This window comes from Phyllobates terribilis, unplaced genomic scaffold (assembly GCF_046119375.1).
Source record: "Phyllobates terribilis strain yellow unplaced genomic scaffold, ASM4611937v1 Scaffold_3__8_contigs__length_932513732, whole genome shotgun sequence".
NCBI lineage: Eukaryota > Metazoa > Chordata > Amphibia > Anura > Dendrobatidae > Phyllobates > Phyllobates terribilis.
Genome location: NW_027362763.1, coordinates 181,764,829 through 181,791,188, shown reverse-complemented (window position 1 = coordinate 181,791,188; position 26,360 = coordinate 181,764,829).

Here is a 26,360-nt window from a genome sequence, read left to right as displayed (position 1 = left end):
TAGTTACAATTCTGAAGAGGCAAATTAAATTGCTTGAAGTTCATGTTTCAGAAAGATTAAAGGTAACCTGTCTTAAAAAATGACTTTATTTACCTCTAGCCATAGTGGTAATCTGCAGGTAAAGACCAATTTAACGTTGCACAGTCTAAACAGAAGTGTGGCTACAGAGAGAAAATTAAGTTATATTCTCCCTGCAGCCACTCATTTTCTGTCATTGGAACAGAGAGCAATAAGTGCAGGGGCGAATATACCATTGGTGTAATCTGTGCTGCTGCGCAGTGGCCCAATAAGTAAGAGGAACCACTTCTACCTCCAAAGCAGGTGGAATTGTGGATTATGATGAGTTATTAGACTTCAAAGGGCCCATATATTGTTCTCCTACAAGAACCTCTTCTGTCTTTGTCCAATGAGTCAGTTTTCAGTATACAAGCTCTATAATGACTCTCCTGGTATTTGACTTACATCCTGCTCTGCACACTCACACATACTGCACACACACGCTGCAGAGAAGGATGTCACTCAAGGAGTGGTGGGTGTGATTACAACATGCTCACTGTACAGTGGGTGGTGACTGATCACAACCTTAGTGCTGCCCCAATGACTGGAAATGAGTGGCTTCAGGAAGAATATAACTTAATTTTTCCCTGTAGCCATACTTCTAGTTTGACCGGATTAACCTGGTAACTCAAGCCCCACAAAGCTGGATCTGATACTAAAAAAAGTTTGTCAGGGAAAAGAGACTTCCTGTTTCTACATAGAGCTTAGAAGGATTCAGCTGGTCAGTTTTTAATCATGTGATATCATAGATCCAATGGAAAAGAGAAGAATTATCTGGGTAGGAGAGCAAAATTAGCAATTGTAAGTACACAGTGCTATATACAGTGGTGGCCAAAAGTATTGGCACCCCTGCAATTCTGTCAGATAATACTCAGTTTCTTCCTAAAAATGATTGCAATCACAAATTCTTTGGTATTATAATCTTCATTTAATTTGCTTGCAAGGAAAAAACACAAAAGAGAATGAAGCAAAAATCAAATCATTGATCATTTCACACAAAACTCCAAAAATGGGCCAGACAAAAGTATTGGCACCCTCAGCCTAATACTTGGTTGCACAACCTTTAGCCAAAATAACTGCGAACAACCGCTTCCGGTCACCATCAATGAGTTTCTTACAATGCTCTGCTGGAATTGTAGACTATTTGTAGAGTCGGCATCCCTGCCTCCTGCTAGGCAGGGACGCAGTTCCCCTCACCTCTCCGCTCCATGCCCGCGCCGTCCTAAGGAGTCCCCGGCCAATGGCCGGAGGACCTCACCATATATAAGGCACCTCCTCCAAAATGGAGGTGCCCGAGCAATGTTGTTGCAAAGCCTTTCAACTCTGCTTCAGCCCTCAGGTCCCGTTACCAGTTACCTGCCAGTCACCTGCCAAATTTCTGCTTGATACCTGCCTGATACCTGCCTGATATCTGCTTACCTGCTTGCTATCTTGTGGTCCGACAGTCTGCCTACCAGCACCTGCCAGTCTGTCTATGAATCAGTCCGCCTGCGGACCAGGAAGTACCTGCCAGATACCTGCCTGATACCTGCCTGCCTGTCCAGAGACTCTTACTCGCTCACCTGGGAGCGTTCACCTGCTACCTGCCTGCTAGCCTACCTGGAGGCTTAGCCGTCACTTGCTGTGACCACCTGCCTGTCCAGAGACTCTTGCCCGCTCACCTGGGAGCGCTCACCTGCTACCTGCCTGCTAGCCTACCTGGAGGCTCTGCCGTCACTTGTCGTGACCACCTGCCTGTCCAGAGACTCTTGCCCGCTCACCTGGGAGCGCTCACCTGCTACCTGCCTGCTAGCCTACCTGGAGGCTCTGCCGTCACTTGCCGTGACCACCTGCCTGTCCAGAGACTCTTGCCCGCTCACCTGGGAGCGCTCACCTGCTACCTGCCTGCTAGCCTATCTAGAGACTCTTTCCATGCTGTCACTTGCCGTGACCACCTGCCCGTCTAGAGACTCTTACCCTGCTGTCTTTTGCCGTGACCATCCGCCTGTCAAGAGACTGTCCCCGTCACTTGCCGTGACCTCCTGCTCTTCTACCCAGAGAATGTCCCTGTCACTTGCCGTGACTACCTGCCCGCCTTCCCTGGGAGACACCCGCTTCCTTAGAAGGACTGCCCCTTTGTATAGTTGCTCAGAGGTTCCACCTCCCAGACCCGTTACAGTTTGCTCGGGCCATGGAACCCGGTGCCACCCAAGCTCCCTCGCTCTCGGACCTATGCCATGAACTGTCCCGTCAGAGGTCCCAACAGGAGTCCATCCTGAGCCACCTGCGTAGTGTTATCTCCCGTCTGGACACACTGACTACATCTTCGGGACCAGCTTCCAGTCGCACAACTCCTACCCCGGCAGCGCCGCTGCCAATCAATTCCATGGTCCCCGCCTCACCGCCCCGCCTCGTTTTGGCGGAGATCCCTGTCAGGTCCGAGGCTTCATTAACCTGTGCACTCTGCACTTCGAACTGTTGGCACTCCAGTTTTCCACTGACCGAGCCAAAGTAGCCTTCATCATGTCCCATCTCACGGGGGAGGCGCTGGCCTGGCTAAATCCTCTATGGGAGAGAGGAGACCCCCTGGTGTCCAATCTGCCAGCCTTTCTCTCGGCTTTCCGGAAGGTCTTCGACGAACCAGGACGGAGGACCTCATCCGCCTCATCTCTGCTATGCCTCCGCCAAGGAAATTTCACCGTGGGCCAATATGCCATACGGTTCCGTACCCTTGCTTCGGAGCTTGCCTGGGATAATGACGCCCTGGTGTCCGTCTTCTGGAAGGGTCTGTCCGGCCGTATTAAAGATGAACTCGCCGGTCGGGACATTCCTACCACTCTCGACGACTTAATTACACTTGCCATCCGGATTGACATCTGGTTCCAGGAGCGCACCAAAGAGGTCACCCGTGAGAGGAGGTTTCCACGCCTTGCCCCTACCTTCCAGAGATCCGTCACTTCCTCCGTTACTCCTCCGGCGCACTCACCCGAGCCTATGCAGGTCGACCAGACGAAGATGGTCAAGACCCGTCAAGAATTACGCCGTGCCGAGGGGAGCTGCTTCTACTGTGGCAGTAAGGAGCACCGGATCCGTTCCTGCCCGGAGAGGTCGGGAAACGCCTGTGTCTAGGATCGCTCAGAGAGGTCACCCTAGACAGAAATAAACCCTCTCTATCTCTAATGCTGTCGGTCTCTATCATCTGCGGGGAGAACCGTTATTTTCAACTAGCTCAAATTGACTCTGGAGCTGCCGGAAATCTCATTTCTCAGTCCCTGGTAGAGAAATACCGCATTCCCACCAAACCTCTGGCTGTACCCTTATCTGTCGCCGCCGTGGATGGGGGGCTTCTTACCACATCCCATCCAACTTATCACCGAATCCATAACTCTGCAGGTGGGAATGCTGCACTCTGAAAGCATCTGCATCCATGTTCTGCCTGGACTCTCTCACGCCCTCTTGCTAGGCCTACCTTGGCTCCAGAGACACGCACCCATGCTTGATTGGCAGACCGGAGAAGTTCTTCGCTGGGGACAGGACTGCCATAAGACTTGTTTAGTTCCTGCTCATCCTGCTCGTCCTTCTCCTACCCCAGCCAATCTACCCGGCCTACCGGCTCCCTATTGGTCTTTTGCCGACGTCTGTAATAAAAGAGAAGCAGAGATATTACCCCCTCATAGACCATACGACTGCCCAGTTGACCTGATGCCCGGCGCTACTCCTCCCCGTGGGCGTATTTACCTTTTGTCCGCTGCTGAGACCCGGTCCATGTCTGAATATATTGAGGAGAATCTGGCCCGGGGATTTATCCGGAAATCTACCTCCCCGGCGGGAGCAGGCTTCTTTTTCGTCAAAAAGAAGGACGGCTCACTCCGTCCCTGTATAGACTATAGAGGCCTTAATCAGATCACAGTGAAGAATAAATGCCCCCTTCCGCTCATTCCTGAATTATTTGACCGTCTGAGGGGGGCTAAAATCTTCACCAAGCTGGACCTCCGTGGGGTGTATAATCTGGTCCGTATCCGTCAGGGGGATGAATGGAAGACGGCATTCAACACCCGGGATGGCCACTATGAATATCTTGTAATGCCCTTCGGTCTCTGTAACGCTCCCGCCGTCTTTCAAGAGTTGGTCAATGACATCTTCCGTGACCTTCTCTACTCCTGCGTGGTGGTGTACCTGGACGACATCTTGGTCTTCTCTCCGGATCTTCTCACTCACCGGAGGGACGTTCATCAGGTCCTGCTCAGGCTCAGGCAGAACCACCTCTACGCTAAATATGAGAAGTGCCTCTTTGAGCAGACCTCGCTTCCATTTCTGGGCTGCATAATCTCTCAGACCGGCCTACAAATGGACCCTGAGAAACTGTCTGCCATCGAGAAGTGGCCCCGACCAGAGGGGTTGAAGGCTATTCAACGGTTCCTGGGCTTCGCCAACTACTACCGCCTCTTCATTCCGCACTTCTCTATCTCGGCGCTCACCCGTAAGGTCGCTAATCCCAGAGAATGGCCGCCCGAAGCAGAGGAGGCCTTCCTTTCCTTAAAACGAGCTTTTTCCTCCGCCCCTGTGCTGCATCGTCCGGACGGCAACAAACAATTCTTTCTAGAAGTCAACGCTTCCTCCTCCGGAGCCGGAGCAGTACTTACCTAAAAGTCATCTTCCAGAAGAATGGTAACTTGCGGCTTCTTCTCCAAACTCTTCTCCTCTTCGGAGCGCAATTATTCTATAGGAGACCGAGAATTGTTGGCCATTAAGCTGGCACTGGAGGAGTTGCGTTACCTGCTCGAGGGGGCTCTTCACACGGTAATAATTTACACGGACCACAAGAACTTGGCTTACCTCCAGAGTGCCCAGAGACTTAACCCGCGCCAAGCCCGGTGGTCCTTGTTCTTCGTCCGCTTTAATTTCATTCTTCATTTTCGCCCGGCTGACAAAAACATCAAAGCTGATGCCTTATCCCGATCCTTTTTGGTCTCTGATCTTGAGGAGGAGCCTAAACACATCATCGACCCTGCCAAAGTTATGCAGGTGGCCCCCGTGAATCTAAATCGTCTTCCACCCGGTAAGACGTTCGTAACTGTTCCTGATCACGAGAAGGTTCTACACTGGGGACACTCGTCCAAGCAAGCTGGCCATGGTGGTCAGAAAAAGACCATCTAGCTTATTACCCGGCATTACTGGTGGCCTACCCTGCACAAGGACGTAATAGACTTTGTTTCAGCCTGTGTGTCCTGCGCCCGCAACAAGGTTCCGAGACATCTGCCAGCCGGCCGTCTCCTTTCTCTTCCTGTACCTGCTGCCCCGTGGCAGCATATAGCTATGGGCTTTATTACGGACCTCCCTGTCTCTGCCGGTTGTACGGTCATATGGGTGGTCGCTGACCGCTTCTCCAAAATGGCTCACTTTATTCCCCAGCCGGGTCTCCCGTCTGCTTCAGAGTTAGCTAAAGACTTTATCCATCATGTCTTCCGTCTTCATGGTCTTCCTCTCCACATCGTATCCGACCGAGGGGTTCAGTTCACCTCTCGTTTTTGGCGAGCCATGTGTAAACGGCTGGGGGTCACCTTGGACTTTTCTTCTGATTATCACCCACAGTCCAATGGCCAAGTAGAACGGATCAACTAAATTTTAACCAGTTACCTCCGGCACTTTGTTAATGCTCACCATTCCGACTGGGTGGATCTTTTACCGTGGGCCGAAATTTTCTTACAATAATCACGAGAGCGAATCTTCCTCCAAATCCCCATTTTTTGTAGTCGTCGGTCAGCATCCTTTGATCCCGTTTCCCGTCTCCGGCTGCGGAATCTCTCGTTAACGAATTTTCCTCCATTTGGGAAAGTACCAGATCCGCATTTCTTCAGTCATCCGAGCGGATGAAAAAACAGGCTGACAAGAGACGTCTGGATCCACCACAATTCCGTCCTGGAGATAAGGTCTGGCTCTCGTCCAAATATGTCCGGCTCAAGATTCCTTCCTACAAGTTAGGGCCTCGGTTCATCGGCCCACTGGAAGTTATCAAACAAATCAACCCGGTGGCCTATAAATTGAAACTCCCGGCCAATTTGCGGATTCCTAACTCCTTCCATGTATCTCTACTCAAACCCGTGATACTTAACTCTTCTTCCAAGTCTACAGGTACGCCTCCTGCTCCGTTTTCCGCTGAAAACGAGTTTGAGGTAGAGAACATTCTGGCCACCAAAAGGGTAAGAGGAAGGACCTTTTTTCTAGTGGATTGGAAGGGGTTTGGTCCTGAGGAGAGAACATGGGAGCCCCGGGAGAACATCCATGCCCCGCTCATCCTTGATAAATTTCTGTCTGGCCTAAAAAAGGGGGGGCCTAAAGGGGGGGGTACTGTAGCGTCGGCGTCCCTGCCTCCTGCTAGGCAGGGACGACTTTCCCCTCACCTCTCCGCTCCGTGCCCGGCGTCTTCCTCCCGCTCTGCTGGCAGCGCGCGCTGCTTCCCGGCCTCTGTGCTTAGGGCGCGCGCGCTCCCCCTCTCTTAGAGGAGCCACGCGCGCCGTCCTAAGGAGTCCCCGGCCAAAGGCCGGAGGACCGCACCATATATAAGGCACCTCCTCCAAAATGGAGGTACCCGAGCAATGTTGTTGCAAAGCCTTTCAACTCTACTTCAGCCCTCAGGTCCCGTTACCAGTTACCTGCCAGTCACATGCCAGATTCCTGCTTGATACCTGCCTGATACCTGCCTGATATCTGTTTACCTGCTTGCTATCCTGTGGTCCGACAGTCTGCCTACCAGCACCTGCCAGTCTGTCTATGGATCAGTCCGCCTGCGGACCAGGAAGTACCTGCCAGATACCTGCCTGATACCTGCCTGCCTGTCCAGAGACTCATACTCGCTCACCTGGGAGCGTTCACCTACTACCTGCCTGCTAGCCTACCTGGAGGCTTAGCCGTCACTTGCTGTGACCACCTGTCTGTCCAGAGACTCTTGCCCGCTCACCTGGGAGCGCTCACCTGCTACCTGCCTGCTAGCCTACCTGGAGGCTTAGCCGTCACTTGCTGTGACCACCTGTCTGTCCAGAGACTCTTGCCCGCTCACCTGGGAGCGCTCACCTGCTACCTGCCTGCTAGCCTACCTGGAGGCTCTGCCGTCACTTGCCGTGACCACCTGCCTGTCCAGAGACTCTTGCCCGCTCACCTGGGAGCGCTCACCTGCTACCTGCCTGATAGCCTATCTAGAGACTCTTTCCCTGCTGTCACTTGCCGTGACCACCTGCCCGTCTAGAGACTCTTACCCTTCTGTCACTTGCCGTGACCATCCGCCTGTCAAGAGACTGTCCCCGTCACTTGCCGTGACCTCCTGCTCTTCTACCCAGAGACTGTCCCTGTCACTTGCCGTGACTACCTGCCCGCCTTCCCTGGGAGCCACCCGCTTCCTTACAAGGACTGCCCCTTTGTATAGTTGCTCAGAGGTTCCACCTCCCAGACCCGTTACACCATTCTTCTTTGGCAAACTGCTCCAGGTCCCTGATATTTGAAGGGTGCCTTCTCCAAACTGCCATTTTGAGATCTCTCCACAGGTGTTCTATGGGATTCAGGTCTGGACTCATTGCTGGCCACCTTAGAAGTCTCCAGTGCTTTCTCTCAAACCATTTTATAGTGCTTTTGGAAGTGTGTTTTGGGTCATTGTCCTGCTGGAAGACCCATGACCTCTGAGGGAGACCCAGCTTTCTCACACTGGGCCCTACATTATGCTGCAAAATTTGTTAGTAGTCTTCAGACTTCATAATGCCATGCACACGGTCAAGCAGTCCAGTGCCAGAGGCAGCAAAGCAACCCCAAAACTTCAGGGAACCTCCACCATGTTTGACTGTAGGGACCGTGTTTTTTTCTTTGAATGCCTCTTTTTTTTCCTGTATATCTATGTTGATGCTTTTTCCCAAAAAGCTCTACTTTTGTCTCATCTTACCAGAGAACATTCTTCCAAAACGTTTTAGGCTTTCTCAGGTAAGTTTTGGCAAACTCCAGCCTGGCTTTTTTATGTCTCGGGTTAAGAAGTGGAGTCTTCCTGGGTATCCTACCATACAGTCCCTTTTCATTCAGACGCCGACGGATAGTACGGGTTGACACTGTTGTACCCTCGGACTGCAGGGCAGCTTGAACTTGTTTGGATGTTAGTCGAGGTTCTTTATCCACCATCTGCACAATCTTGCGTTGAAATCTCTCGTCAATTTTTTTTTTCCGTCCACATCTAGGGAGGTTAGCCACAGTGCCATGGGCTTTAAACTTCTTGATGACCCTGCGCACGGAAGACACAGGAACATTCAGGTCTTTGGAGATGGACTTGTAGCCTTGAGATTGCTCATGCTTCCTCACAATTTGGTTTCTCAAGTCCTCAGACAGTTCTTTGGTCTTCTTTCTTTTCTCCATGCTCAATGTGGTACACACAAGGAAACAGGACAGAGGTTGAGTCAACTTTAATCCATGTTAACTGCCTGCAAGTGTGATTTAGTTATTGCCAACACCTGTTAGGTGCCACAGGTAAGTTACAGGTGCTGTTAATTACACGAATTAGAGAAGCATCACATGATTTTTCAAACAGTGCCAATACTTTTGTCCACCCCCTATTTTAGGTTTGGTGTGGAATTATATCCAATTTGGCTTTAGGACAATTCTTTTTGTGTTTTTTCATTGAAGACAAATTAAATGAAGATAATACCAAAGAATTTGTGATTGCAATCATTTTCAGGAAGAAACTGAGTATTATCTGACAGAATTGCAGGGGTGCCAATACTTTTGGCCACCACTGTAATATGATGACTGAAATATATTAAAATAATAAACACTTTGATGGGAATGCGTCTTTAAAATCATTGTTCTCATGAATGAATCACCCAGTGAAAATTTCAGATGTGCTGCCGATAATAATGATATTCTATACTCACAGAATAAATTAATTAAAGTGGTTGTATGAGACTTTAACAATGATGGCCTATCCTAAGGATAGGTCATCAATGTCTGATCAGTGCGGGTGCGACACTCACTCACTGGGCATCTGTTCCTGTTGGCGGCGGCCAGAACTGCTCAGCACAGTCCATCGATGGAATTGTGGTTGTGGTTGAGTACTGCACATCCACCCCCTATTGATTTGAATAGAGGGCGGATGTGAAGTACCCAGCCGTGGCCACTATACAGTCAACAGAGCTGTGTAGAAACTTAACTGAGCAGTTCTGCCAACACGAAGAACAGCTCATCGGCGGCAGTGCTGGTTGTTGCACCCCCACCGATCAGAAATTGATGACCTATCCCAAGGATAGGATATCAGTGTTAAAGCCCCGGACAACCCCTTTAACAATTATTCTGTGCATAGAATTCTCAGCAGTCTATTTAAACAGGAAATTACCATTCGTTAACTTGTATGTAGCACCAATAAATGTGCCAAGGCCTATACCATCTGCATGCCCTTTGGTAGAATAAATATGTTATGGGTTCTAATATGTTTGGATGAGGGGTTTGATGATAGGACATTTTCTCTTCTACTACTGAAAATTCAGAAAAATGTAAGCGCTCAATAAAATTGAAAAAATTTTTAAAATGCTGAAAGTTTTTCAAAATATTCCTATAAGCCATGGAGTTGTTAATAGTCATATGTCATGCCACGGAAGGCCATGGCATAATAGTGTGCTTTAATAATTTTTGTATTTACTTGTCCAGCCAAAATTATTCTCTCCACTTTGAGCCAGAAGCAAATCCATTTCAAGGACAGTTACCCTCCCTAAAGCCGTAAACAGTGAGCACAGTCTGTTTTACAGTAAACTTTCAAACTCATAAAACCTCGTTCCGCTGCATGCATTAAGTTGGTACAGTACACGGCATATACACACAGAAATAATTATGATTATCTCTTTGAGAATAAAAGATTTAGAGGTGAGAAGTGTGATGAAGGATTGGTTTAATGCGCTAATCCCTTTATTCGCAAAGTAAGCTGTACGTTCTTTTTTTACCTCTTCATATCAACCACATTTTAAGACTCCACTGCCGGTGTAGAGATATTTTCAGATACAGACGGCTCACAATATAAATCATTTTAACGACAATTTATTAAAAGGCAAATGAATTATTCTTGGATTTGATGGGTCTTTTTTATCGCCTCCTTAACAGCTCTGATAAAACGTTCTCCTTGCGTTATGTTTTATCTGAAGTTTTATGGCGTCAGGTAATTTACTGGTTTTGCATTTTTAGGGTGCAAGGAAAAAATGCAAGATTACAATCTTCTTGATTCAGTCCAAGGAAATATGACCCCATTCTGAGAGCTAAATGGCGCTGAAATATCTTGTGTAGAAATACTGCACGATACTGACATTAAGTGGAAATGCTTCTTCAGTGAATGACGCACAAGGTATATCAACTTTAATAATTCTTCATGGTCTATTATGCATTGATAATGGAAGGTTTAGCAGCCGATCACAACCTGCTTTAATAAAAATAATAATGGACAAGTAGCGCCGCTAGTGTTATTGAGAGACAAGCCCATAAATTTGCGCAACACGAAGCCTTCGGCATTAGTTGGCTATAGATGTACCAATCATTACTGGTCCTTAATTTACAGAAGTATCAGCCGCCAACATAAAGTATAATGCCTTATGTTTATAGTGACATGCTATGCAAATATTATAGTCACCCTACACTGTAGCATTATATCGGTGGCTGCTACTGTAAACAGGTCATGGGATGCAACACGCAGATAAGAACAAGGTGTAACTAACCTACTTAACTGTTTGGTTTAACAGGAGGATATAATATACTATATAGAACAGAGTAAATACAGTATGAAATATACATTGTTGTTATCTGCACACTGTGATTCTTACAGCAAGTTCTCCATACTATCTAGCTAATCTCCGAAGCTGATAGTGTCAACAATCATATAAAGTATTATCACAATGTTTCCCTTCCTTTTTTCTAGATCCTAGCAGGAGTCTCCGTTTTTTCCCACTAGGCTGCAAGTCCATCTGAGAAAGTCAAGCAATATTCTTTGGGTCTTTCTCACACTCTAGACTGCACGCTGTACTGTATGTCAGTGTTGAAAGCAGCGGCCTCGCTCACTTGCGCCTCCAATTCACCGCCACCGACGTCCACTCCTGCGTCAGAGGCCCCACCGCATGTTCGGTCCTTGACTGCGACAGTCACGTATCAGGTCAGGACAAGCAAGGGCTTGTTCCCAGGTCTTGATCGGCATAGACTGGTTCTCGGATATTGTCTGGCGTGGATCTGGACCTCAGGTCTTGACTGGCATGGTCTGGTTCACAGACTGTCACACAAGGTGAAGGAAAGACTAAGTGAACAACGATATGGAAGAGGGGGAGAAAGCCCAAACACTAGGGAAAGGGGGAGTCGAGACCCTTAGGCAGATCTGACAGTCACCCTGACTCCCCTAACGTCCCTAAATAGGTTCCGCACCTATTGCCGAGCAGGAAACCCAATCCCCAACTGCCCATAGCGTTTGACCCTAGGTAGGGAGGGGATGGGGTAAGCACTAGTCAAGTCCCACTGCAACTAAAGACAAACAGGTAAACAGTCAAGGGAAACACTTAGCTTGAGAAGACACCAGAGAGATTACGCCAACTATCCTGCGAGGGAACTCCAAGAAGACACTAGCCGCCTACTAGTACTTCCAGCCTGGACAGAGGAACATGGAGGTATCACCGGTGACTCTCTGTAGAGACTGAAGGTATTTAAACATCCTTTAAGGGTGTGTCAATTAGCAGCAGAAGGTGGAAGTCACTGCTAGGTCCTAGAGGGAGAAGAATATCACTACACTACAGAGAAGAAAAGGTCAAGAAGGTGCCTGCAGAGCCAAACCCAATGACCTTCTACAGCTGAATTCAGAAAAACTGTATATCACACCTGACACACCCATGACACGGACATTGATTGGCGTCATCTGGACTCTGCTCACGGGTACACCATAACCTACTGGTTCAGGTCTCCTGGTTTGTTCCGAGATCTTTGCCTCAGTTTCCCCCTGCACACATGTCCTGCTCGTCTCACCGGTTGGCTGCAAATCTATTCCCGCCTTGCTGCTCTGGCCTCTTATATCAAGGAAGTGCATCATCAAGGCCACATGACCCAGTGCTCCATCTAGAGTATTCCTCCCCGAAACGCTTCCTCTTCTTGTTAGTTCTGCAGTGTTCCAATTGGGCCGTAGTTGACAGTCTCCAGACATCAATGCCACTTAGCACTAGGGAATGTTATCCTTTGCAGCAAACCCTTTTACACTACTTCTGTACAATTCCGCTGCTTGGAGACACAAAGTGGCTAGTGTCTTCAACTCCTCCATTCAAAGAAGGGACTTGTCCAAGATTTTAAAAGATCAGGGGCACAGATTCCAAGAAATACGTTTTTTTTTATCTTCACCCAAAAAATATAAATCGGAAGCAGCAAATATATGAGACAACTTTTGTAACATAGCTGGCTTAGACACTCAATGTAGGATAGAATACATCTAAATAATGCAGTTACCAACTAATAGTCAGATACGAGTTCTAAGCTGTAAAAATTGAATACAGTAAGGCTAAATCTGGGAACTCTAAGACTATGTGCCCATGTTGCGGAAATGAAGCGGAAAATTTGTGCTTCATTTCCGCATGTCCTTTCCCGGAAAAACGCATGCAGAATTTCGCAAGCGTTTATAGCGCGTTTTTTGCACGTTTTCGCCATGCGGAATTGCCTTGCATTTTTTAATGCATTGAAAAGGCAATTCCACTTGCGGAAACGCAAAATTAATTGACATGCTGCATATTTTTGTGCGCATCAAAAACGCTGCGGAAAAATCCGCAGCATGGGCTTAGAACTTGCGGATTCTCATTGGGGACCATGGGGTGCGGAATAACAAGCGTTTTACAAGCGTTTCCGCTGCGGAAATTCCGCATCAAATACGCTTGTAAAACGCTACGTGGGCACATACCCTAAGACATTGTTTTATATGAATGTAGTCACCCTCTTTTTTCTTCTATTTCAAGATCAAGGTCACAGTGAGGTTTTTTCTTGGACCTGATATTTTCCTGCACATAAACTCTACATCCTGCTATTATTTCGAATGCCATTGTTAGCCCCCCACACATACTATTAGTGTCCTCCTTTGTGTTCCATTCAGTACTACTGCTCTCATTTACTCCACAAAATAGATGCCCCTTTCTTTGTACCCACAGTAATATTGCCATTCTTTGTTTACCCAAATAGGGAACCTGTTACCAGAAAAATGCAGCCCAATCTGCAGGCACCAAGTTAGAGAGCAGGGGAGCTGAGTAGATTGATATATAGTTTTGTAAGAAAAGATTAAGTATAACCTGCGTTTTAATCTTTACTCGTCCTTTTTCTGGAAAGTTTGGTCCAGTGGGCGGTCCTATCAGTGACTGACAGCTTTCTTTGTATAAGTGTGCATGCACTGATAACTGTCAGTCACTGATAGGACCAGCCACTGGACCGAACAACCCAGAAAGACAAGAAAGACAGAGGGTTGAATGATTAAAACACAATTTATACTGAACCTTTTCTCAAAAAACAATATATCAATAAAAACAATATATCAATCTGCTCAGCTCCTGCTCTACAACAGGGTGTCTGCCGATCAGACTGCATTTTCATGGTGACAGGTTCCTTTTACCATGCTCTTTGTGCCTTCCACCCCCAAAATAATAGCCTGTTTTCTTTAATCCCACACATGGTACTAATTCCATTGTAAAACTGTAATTTACCCACATAATAAAAATTCCCCCTTTATGCCTATCACAAAGTTATAATCCTCCTTTGTGCCTCCACTGTAATATTTCTGCCCTTTCTAACACCAATGATCCTGTTTGTGTGTCCTAACAAAGTAAAAGTTGCCTTCTTTTGTGCCCCATACAATATTACTGCTTCCTTTTGTGCCCCACAAATTGATAGCTCAAACACAAAGTAATAATTTCCTGTTGGTGGTTTGACGCAGTGAGGATTATGGTGCTAGATAGAAGATATATTCCTTCCAGCAAGTGCCTCTCGCACTGGTGAACAGCAGGGAAGGAGGTCAAGCCCTGGCCCTCTGGATCTTCTTGGCTATTAGTGTTTTTGGGGCAATGCCTGGATTGCTCAGCTGAAAGATTTAGGAAAGCATAAGCAGACATCCAGAACTCCTCTGAGTGTGTTTTGGGGTTGGGAAAAGCTAAGGGATGTTTTGTGGCAACATCAGACCTGAACAGACTGGCACATCTGGGCCCTAGCCTATGTTTTTTTAAATAAGTTGGACTTTTGCTTTGTCTGATGTAAGACTGTTTCTTTTCTGCTGCCAGTGTGAATAAAACACTGAGCTTGGACTGAAAACCTGAGTGTGCTTCTTTACTGCGTTCCTGCCATTGCCTACGAGAGTGAATCCACATAGTGGCTACATGACAATGTGATAATTGTGTCAAGTCATGATGAGCAGAGCAGGTCGAATCCCATGCAAACATCTTGGTGCATGTCTAAAGTGCCCTGTAGTCTACTAGAGTGGACATTGGGTCAGGGAGCAGACTTTTTCCTGCCCAACTTAGGTGTTCAACCATGTCCACTTCCTGCATCCCGAAAGCCCAGTGCTAATGATGCCAACGCAAATAAGACACACGAGAAGTCATCTACATTTACCTGCAAGCTAAAATGAATTTGTTAGATTAATGAAGAACTTGATGAAAACATTATAGAGATTTTATTTCACAGAAGCAATCAACTGTATATACTAAATTTGAAGTTTTGGCCTATTTAAAGGCCTTTATCAGGACAGATTGAGGACATGTATAAAGACTAGTGATGAGCGAGTATGTTTTGTTAACCCTTTCGCCGAGTATGCTCGGGCGAGCACCGAGTAGTTACAGCTGCTCGGTGTTATGTTTGGATCACTCCCGTGTGCATGATTTGCGACTGTTTGACAGCTTTAATACATGTGAGGGATGTATATTTTTTACACATTACTCACATGTATTAAAGCTGTTAAACAGGCGCAAATCATGCATACGGGAGTGATTCAAACATAACACCGAGCAGCTGTAAATACTCGGTGATCGCCCGAGTATACTCGGCGAAAGGGTTAACAAAACATACTCGCTCATCACTAATAAAGACTAATTAATAGAAGAATTATAGTTATAGTGCATACTGTATGCAAAGTGGTGCTTTGGAAACAGCGCTTATTAGATAGCACCACTTTGCATACCACCAGCACTGTAACTATAATTCTTCTATTACTTAGTCCTGATGAGAGCCTTGTATATACAGTTGATTGCCTCTATGAAATTAAATTTCTATAATCTTGTAGTTATATATGTTTACTATTAGTGTTGAGCGAGCATGCTCGACACTGCTCGGTACTCGCCCGAGCATCTCACTACTCGGGATGTTCGGAGAGCACCGAGCATTTTCGGGTTACTTGGGCGGGAGCTCGGGTCTCCGCCCTGCATGTTTGGCGCTCTTTACAGAGCCAATGAACATGCAGGGATTGCCAGCCAGTCACTGTAATGCCGCAGCCATGTTGGTTGTGGTCATTACAGTGATTGGCTGACCGCACAGCGTCACCTCAAGTATTTAAAACCGTATTTAAAACCGTCTTGGACACAGTCGCTCTGGATCAGACAGTGTAGGGAGAGTGCTGCTGAGCTAGGGAGAGATGTATACTGCGAAATAGGTAGTGTAGGGTCTCTAAAGCCTGCAAAATCAAACAATCCTTCGGAGGACTAATATCCATCCCAGATATCAGGCAGGCAGGCTGTATAGGAGACACAGTGGTTATACCAACAAAAGCTGCATTACAGTCCTGTGTGCTACCGCTGCTCAAATTACTAGACTTAGCCCCAGGTTTCAGGGGCCAGGAAAAATCCTTTTTTTTCATCTAAATCCTGTTTTTTTTTCCCTCAGTCAGACTGTACAAATACCCGTCTTATTAACCTGTTGCTATTCCCCCCCCCCCCCAAAAAAAAAAATGTAATGGTGTCTATTAGTGTTCAGACACAAATATATCTGTTTAAAATAGTCTGGTTTTGGCCAGATAACTAGAACTGTGGTTTTGCAGTTCCACGGTTCAAATCTCTGTATTATCCACTTTTTTGTCTTTTTTCCATAAAAAAAAACAGTTTGAGTGTGACTGTTAAGACACAAATATATCTATTAAAAAAAGGCTGGTATACGCCAGGAAATTAGAACTGTGGTTTTCCTCTTCCACAGTTCAAATCTGGGTGTTATCCACCTTTTTGCCTTTTATACATAAAAAAATACAGTTTGAGTGTCTCGCTGACTGTTCAGACCCAAATATATCTGTTTAAAAGATTCTGGTGTAGGCCTGAGAACTAGAACTGTAGTTTTCCTCTTCCACGGTTCAAATCTTGGTGTAAACGACCTTTTAGCATAAAAAAACAAACAGTTTGATTGTCTCGCTGACTGTTCAGACACAAATATATCTGTTTAAAAGATTTTGGTGTGGGCCAGAGAAATAGAACTGTGTTTTCCTCTTCCACGGTTCAAATCTGGGTGTAATCCACCTTTTTGCCTTTTTTACATAAAAAAAAACAGTTTGAGTGTCTCGCTGACTGTTCAGACAAAAATATATCTGTTTAAAAGATTCTGGTATAGGCCAGAGAACTAGAACTGTGGTTTTCCTTTTCCACAATTCAAATCTGGGTGTAATCCACCTTTTTGCCTTTTTTACATAAAAGAAAACAGTTTGAGTGTCTCGCTGACTGTTCAGATGCAAACATATCTGTTTTAAAGATTCTGGTGTAGGCCAGAGAACTAGAACTGTGGTTTTCCTCTTCCACGGTTCAAATCTGGGTGTAATCCACCTTTTTGCATAAAAAAAACAGTTTGAGTGGCTCGCTGACTGTTCAGACACAAATATATCTGTTTAAAAGATTCTGGTGTAGGCCAGAGAAATAGAACTGTGGTTTCCTCTTCCACGGTTCAAATCTGGGTGAAATCCACCTTTTTGCATAAAAAAAAACAGTTTGAGTGTTTTGCTGACTGTTCAGACTCAAATATATCTGTTTGAAAGATTCTGGTGTAGGCCAGAGAACTAGAACTATGGTTTTCCTCTTCCACAGTTCAAATCTGGGTGTAATCCACCTTTTTGCCTTTTTTACATGATGAAAACAGTTTGAGTGTCTCGCTGACTGATCAGACACAAATATATCTGTTTAAAAGATTCTGGTGTAGGCCAGAGAACTAGAATTGTGTTTTTCCGCTTCCACGGTTCAAATCTGGGTGTAATCCACCTTTTTGCATAAATAAAACTGTTTGAGTATCTCGCTGACTGTTCAGACACAAATATATCTGTTTAAAAGATTCTGGTGAAGGCCAAAGAAATAGAACTGTGGTTTTCCTCTTTCACGGTTTAAATCTGCGCGTAATCCACCTTTTTGCCTTTTTTACATAAAAAAAAACAGTTTGAGTTTCTCGTTGACTGTTCAGACACAAATATATCTGTTTAAAAGATCTGGTGTAGGCCAGAGTACTAGAACTGTGGTTTTCCTCTTCCACGGTTCAAATCTGGGTGTGAGCCACCTTTTTGCATTAAAAAAACAGTTTGAGTGTCTCGCTGACTGTTCAGACAGAAATATATCTGTTTAAAAGTTTCTGGTGTAGGCCAGAGAACTAGAACTGTGGTTTTCCTCTTCCACGGTTCAAAACTGGGTGTAATCCACTTTTTTGCATTAAAAAACAGTTTGAGTGTCTCGCTGACTGTTCAGACACAAATATATCTGTTTAAAAGACTCTGGTGTAGGCCGGAGAACTAGAACTGTGGTTTTCCTCTTCCACGGTTCAAATCAGGGTATAATCCACCTTTTTGCATGAAAAAAACAGTTTGAGTGTCTCGGTGACTGTTCAGACACAAATATATATGTTTAAAAGATTCTGGTGTAGTCCAAAGAAATAGAACTGTGGTTTTCCTCTATCACGAATTAAATCTGCGTGTAATCCACCTTTTTGCCTTTTTTACATAAAAAAAAACAGTTTGAGTGTCTCGCTGACTGTTCAGACACAAATATATCTGTTTAAAAGATCTGGTGTAGGCCAGAGAACTATAACTGTGGTTTTCCTCTTCCACGGTTCAAATCTGGGTGTAATCCACCTTTTTGCATTAAAAAAAAAACTGTTTGAGTGTCTCATTGACTGTTCAGACACAAATATATCTGTTTAAAAGATGTGGTGTAGGCCAGAGAAATAGAGCTGTGGTTTTCCTCTTTCACGGTTCAAATCTGCGTGTAATCCACTTTTTTGCATAAAAAAAACAGTTTGAGTGTCTCGCTGACTGTTCAGACACAAATATATCTGTTTAAAAGATTCTGGTGTAGGCCAGAGAAATAGAACTGTGGTTTCCTCTTCCACGGTTCAAATCTGGGTGAAATCCACCTTTTTGCATAAAAAAAACAGTTTGAGTGTCACACTGACTGTTCAGACACAAAGAAATCTGTTTAAAAGATTCTGGTGTAGGCAAGAGAACTAGAACTGTGGTTTTCCTCTTCCACGGCTCTAATCTGGGTGTAATCCACCATTTTGCATAAAAAAAACAGTTTGAGTGTCACACTGACTGTTCAGACACAAAGAAATCTGTTTAAAAGATTCTGGTGTAGGCAAGAGAACTAGAACTGTGGTTTCACTGTTCCACGGTTCAAATCTGGGTGCAATCCACCTTTTTGCCTTTTTTATATGAAAAAAAACAGTTTGAGTGTCTCGCTGACTGTTCAGACACAAATATATCTGTTTAAAAGATTCTGGTGTAGGCCGGAGAAATAGAACTGTGGTTTTCCTGTTCCCTGTTTCAAATCTGGGTGTAATCCACCTTTTTGCCTTTTTTACATGAAAAAAAAAACAATTTGAGTGTCTTGCTGACTGTTCAGACACAAATACATCTGTTTAAAAGATTCTAGTGTAGGCCAGAGAACTAGAACTGTGGTTGTCTTCTTCCACGGTTCAAATCTCCTTTGTATTACCCTTTTGCCATTGATAGTGCAAGTGTAAGCTATTCTACTTCATTTACAATGGGCAAGGCGCGTGGTAAGGGATGTGGAGCTGGACGTTCTGGTGATGGTGCGTGCAGAGCATGGGGCTGTGGCCAAGGTGAAAATATGCCACAACCAACAGCCACATCTTCTCGCTCCCAGTTCTTGACCGAATTACTATGGAAGCACACAACAACACCACTATTGTGAACTGATCAGTGTGAACAGGTTATTAATTGGATAGCAGATAATACTTCAGTCACCTGGGCACCACCACCTCCGGTCTGTCTTCCACACGGTCAAGTCTTAGTAGCCGTGAGTCTCGACCGCATACTCCTCCTCACCCTGATTCTCCTTCCTCCCACCATGCCGAGTGTCGTCAGACAGCAACTGATCCCACAGTTGGACTCTCTGAAGAGCTGTTCACTGGTCCATTTCCATATTTGGGCCCCTCGCCTGCTCCACTTGAAGTGGTGGAAGAGGAGATCCCGTGTAGCGATGGCCAAATATTTGAACAGCCACGGCCACAGGAAGGCGATGCTGGCAATTTGTCAGAAGAGGTGAACGATGACGAGACACAATTGCCACAAAGTGAGGAGGAGGACCGTGGTGCGGAAGTGGAAGAGGAGGAGGTGGTGGATGATCTAGTATCTGACCCAACGTGGCAGGAGGACACACAGAGCGAGGCCAGCAGCATACAGGGGGAGGGAGGCAGAGTACCCCAACAGGCAGGAAGAAGCAGTGTGGTGGTCGCAGACAGAAGGCGGGCAACCGTTCCCCCGTAACACCAACACGAGGGACGTTGCCAGTACAACCGTTAGGTCTTCCAGAGTCTGGAATTTTTTTAAAGATTCTGCTGATAACCCCAAAAAGGCCATTTAGGCCAGCATCAGCAGGGTTGACAAAACTACCAGCCTGACCACCACCAGCATGATCAGGCACATGTCAGCAAAGCACCCGACTTTGTGGGGCGAACCCCAGGGTCCACGAACAGTGTCAGCGGGTGTCACCACTGCTTTTTACGCTGTTGTGCATGTAAGAGAACCCCCTGTTGTGCGTGCAAGGCAATCCCCTGTCCATACTTCATGCAAAGATGCTCCCTCCTCTCAGTCTTCACTTGTTATGGCAGTTTCTCAAGAAACAGCATCAACGTCCACGTCCACGTCCCACCGCAGTGTTCAATTGTCCATATCCCAGAGCTTTGAACGAAAGCGCAAATTCGCAGCCAACGCCCCACAGGCCACAGTCATAAATTCGCACATTTCACGACTGCTTGCGTTGGAAATGCTGCCTTTTAGGCTTGTGGAGACGGAATCCTTCCACAACCTTATGGCGGTGGCCATCCCTCGGTACTCGGTCCCCAGCCGACACTATTTTGCCCCGTGTGCCATCCCCGCACTACACAAGCACGTGTCCACAAACATCTGCCGTGCCCTCAACAATGCAGTTACTGGGAGAGTCCACCTGACAATGGACACGTGGACAAGTGATTGTGGCCAGGGACGGTACATCTCCCTGACGGCACACTGGGTAAACATAGTGGAAGCCGGGACCCAGTCGGACCTTGGGACGGAACACATCCTTCCGACACTGAGGATTGTGGGCCCTATATCAGTCAGAGTTGCCCCCACAGTGTACAGCTCCTGCGCATCATCCTCCTCCTCATGTTCAGCCTCCATCTTAGATATCACCACATCAGTTACAAGCTGGAAGCACTGCAGTACTGCCTCAGCCAAGCGGCAACAGGCTGCGCTGAAACTCATAAGCTTAGGTGAAAAACCTCACACTGCTTGTGAGTTGTGGATAGCTGTGAAAGATCAGGCAGATCTGTGGCTGAGACCACTGAAACTACATCCAGGCATGGTCGTGTGTGACAATGCCCGTAACCTGGTAGCGGCTCTGAGGCTAGACGAGATCACACACATACCATGCCAGGTCATGTGCTTAACCTCGTGGTTCAGCGGTTTCTTAAACCGTACCCTGAGTTGCCAGATCTGCTCGTCAAAGTACGCCGCCTGTCAGCTCATTTTCGGAAGTCGGCTACAGCTTCCGCCGCCCTTGCTGTGTTGCAGCAGCGTTTGCAGCTTCCGGCACACCAACTGGTGTGTGATGTCCCCACACGTTGGAACTCTACCCTCCACATGTTGCAAAGGATTTGTGAGCAGAAGAGAGCAGTTGTGGAGTACCAGCTGCAACAAGGCCGTCGATATTCAGGTCAGACTCCACACATAAGACCTCAGGAGTGGACCTGGATGTTTGACATATGTACCATCCTGACAAACTTTGAGGAGTCCACCAAGATGTTGAGTGGCGATGAAACCATCATTAGCGTCAGCATCCCACTTGTCTGTCTTTTGCAACGCTCTCTGCAGAGAATTAATGAGGAGGCATTGTAGCCAGAGTATGATGAGATGGATCAAGAAGCAGTAGCGGGCGATTACACACAGCCCAGCCTCATCTCATCCCAACATGCATTGGGGGACAATGAGGGAGAGGAGGAGGAGGAAGAACAGGAGCTTGTATCATGCGCTATAGACGGTAGTACCTGTACAACTGTCATACCATCGGATCAGTGTGGGTGACCTGAGGACAGGGGGGGAAGAGGAGGAGGAGGAGGAGAGCATGGTTAGTCGTCATCTTGGTGAGGACACGGAAGTCTTGCCCATTACCAGTCTGGCACGCATGGCTGACTTTATGTTACGCTGCCTTTACCGTGACCCTCGCATTGTCAAAATGTTGGGTGATAGTCATTACTGGTTGGTGACACTTTAAGACCCCGCTACAAGGAGAACTTTCACTCTTTTCTTCCTGAGGTGGAGAGCTCTACAAAAATGGGGCAGTACCAGAAGGCCCTTGCTGCAGAACTGTTAAAAAAATTCCCATCTGAACACGCTAGCGGCAGAGGTCACAGTTCGTTGCCCAACCAAGGCGTACAAGCGAGAGAGATGCAACTCCAATCCAGCAGAGGCAGGGGAGCACTGTCAACGTTCTGGGACAATTTTCTGAGACCCGCCCAGCTTACAGGCCCTGAGGCGTGGGGTACTCTCACAAGGAGTGGAAAGTTTCAAAACATGGTGAGGGAGTACCTTGCCCATCGTACCAGCATCCTCCGTGATTCCTCTGTGCCTTTTAATTATTGGGTATCCAAGCTGGACACTTGGAATGAACTCGCTCTCTACGCCTTGGAAGTCCTGGCCTGCCCTGCCGCTAGCGTGTTATCAGAGCGTGTTTTTAGTGCCGCTGGGGGAATTATAACTGATAAGCGCACTCGCCTGTCAACTGACAATGCTGACAAGCTAACCCTTATCAAAATGAACAAGGGCTGGATTGGGCCAGACTTCTCATCACCACCAAATGACAGCAGAGTAACATAAAGTCAAATCTACTGTGTTATTTCGGGAGGAGTATTCCCATGCACCGCTTCACACCGACACATGGGTATACGCTTCCTCATTTTGGCAGTTTTCTGCTCTTCTCCTTATCCTCAGCCTCCACCACCACTATACCACCAGGGTGACCGTGGTCCGTGTTGCCAGCATTGCAAGTTCCTCCATCGTAATTTTCGACAGGTTTTGCTTGGAAAGCATAGGCAAAGACTATGTGAGACCCACTCCCCAATAATGGGAATAATGTTTTTAATATGCTGTACTGCATGGCTCTTGTAAGGGGCATTGCAAATTCCTCCATCCTAATTTTTGGCAGCTTTTGCTTGGAAAGCATAGGCAAAGACTACGTGAGACCCACTCCCCAATAATGGGAATAATGTTTTTAATATGCTGTACTGCATGGCTCTTGTAAGGGGCATTGCAAGTTCCTCCGTCCTAATTTTTGGCAGCTTTTGCTTCGAATGCATAGGCAAAGACTATGGGAGACCCACTCCCCAATAATGTTTTTAATATGCTGTACTGCATGGCTCTTGTAAGGGGCATTAAAATCATCTTGTTAAGATACTGTGACCTCCACGTCTCTTCCAAGGGTCATTTATGTTGTCTTTTTATTCCACTGGGACCTCCACCACTCTTCCAAGGGGCATTGATATTGTCTTTTTATTCCACTGGGACCTCTACATCTCTTCCAAGGGGCATTAAAACCGTCTTGCTAAGCTACTGTGACCTCCACGTCTCTTCCAAGGGGCATTAAAACCGTCTTGTTAAACCACTCTGAACTCCACATCTCTTTCAAGGGGCATTAAAACCATATTGTTAAACGACTCTGAACTGCACGTCTCTTCCAAGGGGCATTAAAACCGTCTTGCTAAACCACTCTGAACTCCACAGCTCTACCAAGGGGCATTGAAATGTTGTTTTTAATTACCTCTAACCTCCACGACTCTTCCAACGGGCATTGCATTTCCTCCTAATTTTAGTCAGCTTTTGCTTTTCAATGCATAGGCGAACACTAAGGGAGACCCACTCCCCAATAATGGGTAGAAGGTTTTTAGTACGCTGTAATCCACGTCTGTTTCAAGGGGCATTGCAGTTCCTCATAATTTTTGGAAAGCCTTCCATTCACTGCTTAGGCCAACAGCGTACCGGAGACCCAGTGGCTATAATGGAAAAAACGGTTTAGTTAAGGCCCTCTGACCTCCATGTCACTTCCAAGGGGCATTGGAGTTCCTCCATATTTTTGGTAGGCATTGCACTCACTGTATGCCCTATAACTGTGTAGCCGAACCGCTCCTTTTGGTACAGAAACATATCCTACAAGACATGTGTGGTTGACTGGCCTGATATTGATGTGAATGGTCCCTGTTCCTCCTGCTCTTTCTCCTTTGCCACCACCTCATCCATCATTCATCACCTGAAGCTTTGTTTTAACGGGAGTCATAGAACTGGGATTGCAGCAGGAAAACATCCAGCAATCCTCAGAGGAGGTAGGATATGCGCCAAAACGCTGACCACCTCAGGCCTAGCCGCTACTACATACATGCGCTTGCATTCCAAGGAACAGAAAGCTAAGGAGATGGATGGCCTCATGATCATGAATAATTTACTCGTTGTGTAGGAGGCCGACCACTGCTGCTGTCTACCTTTTGAACTTTTTTTGAAGCATGATTGACTCAGGACCCGCAATCCTCTATGTCTGGAGGACGTGTTGCATCCCAGTGTCCAACTGTGTCCCAGTTTCCACAATATTAACCCAGTGTGAAGGCGTCAGTGAGATGGACCATCCCTGGCCACATTCACTTGTCCACGTGTTTGTGATTAGGCTGTCCTTTCCACTAAATGCACTGGGGATATGAAATCTTGGCCTACTGAAATGAGTGTTCAGTAAATGCGCTCAATACTTGCTCGGGGCTCCTTTTGCATCAATTACTGCATCAATGCGGCGTGGCATGGAGGCGTCAGCCTGTGGCACTGCTGACGTGTTATGGAAGCCCAGGTTGCTTTGATAGCAGCCTTCAGCTCGTCTGCATTGTTGGGTCTGGTGTCTCTCATCTTCCTCTTGACAAAAGGTTAGGCGAATGTTTTCAGCGTTCCGGCCCATAGCGATGGTACAAACACTTTTTCTATAAAGGAACTGCCACATGAAGCAAATGTGACGTCACCTGCTATGGGATTACTCATAGGCAAAAACCTACATGTATAAGATGAATTTTTTGTCAGTAAATGACAGAAAAATTCCCACATTTTAGTTAATTCTTACAATTTGTCTACAGTATATTAGGAAACACACCGGGTGTAAACCAGTAGCTTGAAAATAGCATTTTACCCTTGGGAAAACATTCATTAGTATTACTTCATAATGTTTTTACTGTATGAGAATATCTGATGGTTTGTTTCCTCTTCCCATCCGGATTGAGAGAATACCCCAGAGTAACCTCCATGTACTTCTCACACTATTTTCCGGAGTAGCTGATACTAAATGATTGTTCCATGTGTACAAAATTCATGACTGATGTTTTGTGAGGAGGAAACACAATAAAAACATATATGGGGTTAGAAGGTAGGTCAGCTGTTATTTATTTTTCAGCCAATACCCAGGGGCAGGAGCTATAGCTAAGAAGCCACAGTGTCCATCATCCAAGCTTCATGATATGGTACACCTTCCTTCCTTATTAACAGAATGTCTGAAAATAAACATTAATAATAGAGCAAATTAAATTTTATCATACATGTAGAGCTCTAATCCTGGCACGTGATTTATTTCTCAAAATTATCGATGTATTACAAGTAGTGTTGAGCGAGTATGTTCTATTAACCCTTTCGCCGAGTGTGCTCGGGCCGAGCTCCGAGTATTTATAGCTGCTCGGTGATAAGGTTGAATCGCTCCGTGTGCATGATTTGCGACTGTTTGACAGTTTTATTGCATGTGAGGAATGTCTATTTCTTACACATTCCTCACATGTAATAAAGCTGTCAAACAGTTGCAAATCATGCACACGGGAGCGATTTAACCTTATCACCGAGCAGCTGTAAATACTCGGAGCTCGGCCCGAGCATACTCGGACCGAACATACTCGCTCAACACTAATTACGAGCTGACATCTATTACCAATCCAATAGAATAACTTTTATCCCTACTAATTGTCAACCTTTCGATATGATTAAATGTCTACATATGATGCCATTCAGAAATATACAAGTTGTGTTAATTCTTTTTTTCTTTATGATTTCCATTAATGATGATTGGTGAAAAGCAACCCATTAAACTGGACTTGTGTCATCCTTAGTTACCAAGAATCAAGAGAACTGAAGGACAAAAGCGGTGGTTTGATTCTGGTATCGCGCATTCGCAGAAGCTGGGCTTAAATTTTCCAATTTTACCAATTAGAATGTTAGGAAGATAGGTCATCTGAGTCTATCCTTTTCCAACGTTACAGTGTTTTTCCAGGTTTATAAAAGGCCCCAAAACAACCTAAAAGACGCTTTTCATATCTGCCACATTAACTCATCGTCACTTTGCAATATTGCACCACTCCACTTTTGACCAGGCCAACACAGAGGTGGCAATCATACTCTAGCCCTGGCACCTCAGGGGTACCAAAAAGGTCCTATACTACATAAAAATAAGTATTTAGTAATGGTACAAAGTATGAGGACGGCCAGTTTAGATTTTGTATTAGGGTCTAGCAGCTTCAAGTTTTGCACCGACTTTGAGATATACGAGGTAATGTAATGATTTCGCCAGGAATGGCAATGTACAAGTCATATTGTGTCCAAAGTAACTTTTTTGCGTGACTCAAGATTGATCAATAAGCTCAACATCTCATTGCACTCATGAAATACAGTGGAGGCCACACACCTCCATTTATTTGTATGGTAGATTTTTTATGAGGTTGATGGTACTTGTGCAAGTTATTGTAATTGCAATTATCATCCATTTTCAGTTCAGGCTAAATGCATCTTTTGTCTTCATAGTTGTGTT